Below are 3,192 nucleotides of genomic sequence, written 5' to 3' on the forward strand. Positions count from 1 at the left end.
TGCTGAAGGGGATGTGGCCCAAATGGAACCTTACTACATTGTTGGTAGGAATGTAAACTTGTTCAACCACTTTTGAAACAAAAGACTCCACATAGAACTCTCCGATAACCCAGCAATCCTACTTTTGTGCATCTACCCAAATGATCACAAACAAGACCATACTAATGCTACCAGCACAACTATGTTTATCGAAGCATTATTTACCATAGCTAAGGTAAAGAACCAGATGCTCCTAAGTAGATGAATGGATAAAGAAAATATTATCTATATCTATATCTATATCTATCTATCTATCTATCTATCTATCTATCTATCTATCTATCTATCTATCTATCTATCTATCTATCTATCTATCTATACCTACAATGGAATTCTATGCCTCCATCAAAAAGAATGACATAGGCCCATTTGTTGTGAAATGGTAAGACTTGGAAAAAAAATTAAGTGAATTAAGCCAGGCCCAAAGAAACATGTCCCATTGTTTCCCTTATTTGCCATAACTAGTATAAGTTTTGGACAAGCAGAAAAGATCAAAAGCTATGTATATATGATCATATAAGATGATGTTTAGTGAAATGAACCCCGAGATAGTGACACAACTTGTTTTTCCTTTCTTGCTATTGTTTTTAATATATCTAAAATGTACTATGTGATTTTTATTGTTTCTCTACTGTGTCTTTCCTCCATGGTATAATCCGTGCTTTCACTGTATTTGACATGGGTGCCTGAATCTTGTGTATACATTTTTCTAATTTGGGGAATGGAAGGGAAATAACAAAATGCTGAAACAAGGATACAGATTGACCTATTTTAACAATAACATGTACAAGACACTATGTTGAAAATGAACTTTACAATTTGGGGGGTGATGGGGGATTTGGGGAGGTGGGGAGTGAAAGGATGGTATGAGCAAAACAAAGGCAGAGGTAACAATGCTCTATAGGAAATGTACACATTACCTTACTCTTGTAACTGTAACCCCTCTGTATACTATTTTTAACAATAAAAATATAAAAAATGCCTGAGCAACATTAATTTCATTATGTTACCCAACCTATATACATACGTGCAAATAATTTGGAGAAGGATAAGACCCAGTTGATACAGAATAGGGGTAAAGTAACACTTTGTCGTCCTTCCTCTGAATTTCACTAAATTCAGTGCCTTTCAATAAATTCAGAGCTATGACAAAAATTCCTGTATTTTAAGGAGGGATCCCAGAAACCATGAGTGAGCAAGTAGGAAGAAATGAAGCAAGAAAAGTGGAAAGCCTACACAAGAGTACATTTCCAAAATGATCATCACTGGGAACACATGGGAACTGGTTCTACTGGGAATTTCTAAGGATCCACAGAAAATATAACTTAAAAATATCCGATTGTCAAAATATAGGAATATATATCCACATGTCCAAAAGCTAAAGATGTCAGATCATTTTCCACAGTGCCCAATTCAGTGTTTCTGCATCACCAGCTATGTTGACTTGTCAGCATTTTGTCAGTGCTTATATTTCAGAAAGGGATATTGGAAAGCAATGGAAGAAGGAGCGTGGGCCAAGAACTGAGAATCTCCTGGGTACAGATTCTGAACTTTGGAGGTTGCTATTTTCAGTGCCCCCACAACCGATGATACTTAGCCATTCACATAAAGTCACAACAGGTTTGAAAATGGTTCAGAACAGGCATCTGCATACGAGTTCATAAAGAGCTCCATTGACATGACCCAAATAGACCCCTGTCCTCAATGCCTGGCCAAATTCTCAGACTAAAAGATGCTTCCTTTGTTAAATATTGTAGCATATCCTGCCATTACAGATAGCAGAGCTCTGGAGCTTGGGCGAATGGAGGAGACACAGGAGCAGGCAGTGGAGCATTGCAGAGAGCCAGGGTAAGGGGGCAGAATTAGGGGCAGTGCCCAGCCCACCAGGGCCCCTAGAAGTACCAGGGGAACCGGTGGCAGTGTGTGCATGTGGCCTGTGGGCAGATGTGGTGCAGGAGTAGCATGGAGCAGTAGCCCATTTGGGCATGTGGCATCATGGACATGAATGTGTTCACCAAGAACCTGGACCAGGGGATTGAACAGCTGAATGAGTGCAAGCAGCTAACCGAGTCCCAGGTCAAGAGTCCCTGTGAGAAGACTAAAGAAATCCTTACAAAAGAATCCCATTTATAAGAGGTTCCATGTACAGTCATTTCTGTGGAGATGTGCATGAGCAATTTCAGTCTCATGGAACTGTTTAGAGTTGGTGGAAAAATCACCAGATACAAATTACTTGTTTATGTTGACAAAGGGTATTATTTACTTGAAACAGTCACACTGCTTGTAGTTCTGAAGGTACATTACCATGAATGGTTCACCATTCTTTGAGGAAATCATAAGAGCACACAACTGTATGATTTCTATGATGAGTGTTTAGGGAAATATGGAAATGCAAATGTTTGGAAATACTTTACAGATCTTTTTGGCTCTTCATCTCACTGCCTTGGTGGATGGGCATTCCTTATGTCTACATGGTGTTCTCTCACCATTGATAGAAACACTGGATCACATCAGAGCACTTGATCTCCAGGAAGTTCCCCTTCAGGGTCTGTGACTTGCTGTGGTCAGATCCAGATGATGGTAGTGGTTGGGGTATATTTCCCTGAGGAGCTGGTTTCACCTTTGGGCAGGATATTTCTGAGACATTTAATCATGCCAATAAATGGTCTGACATTGGTGTGGCATAAGTTGGTGATGGAGAGATAAAACTGGTGCCATGACCAGAATGTAGTAACAAATTTCAGTGCTACTAACTATTGTTATCTTTGTGGTAACCAATTTGCAATCATGAAACTTAATGGCACTCTAAAATATTCTTTCTTCAAATTTGACCCAGCACTTTCTAGAGGTGAGCTACATATGATATGTCATACCCCAGATTACTTCCATGGTATCTCAAGTTTCAGAGTGCACATCTATGTTTAGAGACATGCTCCCAGCAACAGAACCAGATCCCACAGCTGAATCCATAGTCTGAACATCCTCTTCCTCATTTTCTCAAGCAAGGATTTTTTGGAGATATTTCATGTTTGATTTTTCTTGTTCTTTAAGGTGAACTATTGGATGTTAAGTAAGATGCTCAGCTTTCTCAGATCTTTCTTTTTTTCCAACAAGGTCTTGGATTTGGTAATATAGTCAGGAATTTGAACAAGC

At 39.2% G+C, this 3,192-nt stretch overlaps 1 pseudogene; it reads left to right on the forward strand.

Moving 5' to 3' along the window:
* Positions 1-2,034: 2,034 nt before the first annotated feature.
* On the forward strand, positions 2,035-2,964 carry LOC122099454 (annotated as a pseudogene).
* Positions 2,965-3,192: the final 228 nt, after the last annotated feature.

The sequence above is a fragment of the Dipodomys spectabilis genome, unplaced genomic scaffold (assembly GCF_019054845.1).
Source record: "Dipodomys spectabilis isolate Male_0828 unplaced genomic scaffold, ASM1905484v1 ptg000515l, whole genome shotgun sequence".
Classification (NCBI taxonomy): Eukaryota; Metazoa; Chordata; class Mammalia; order Rodentia; family Heteromyidae; genus Dipodomys; species Dipodomys spectabilis.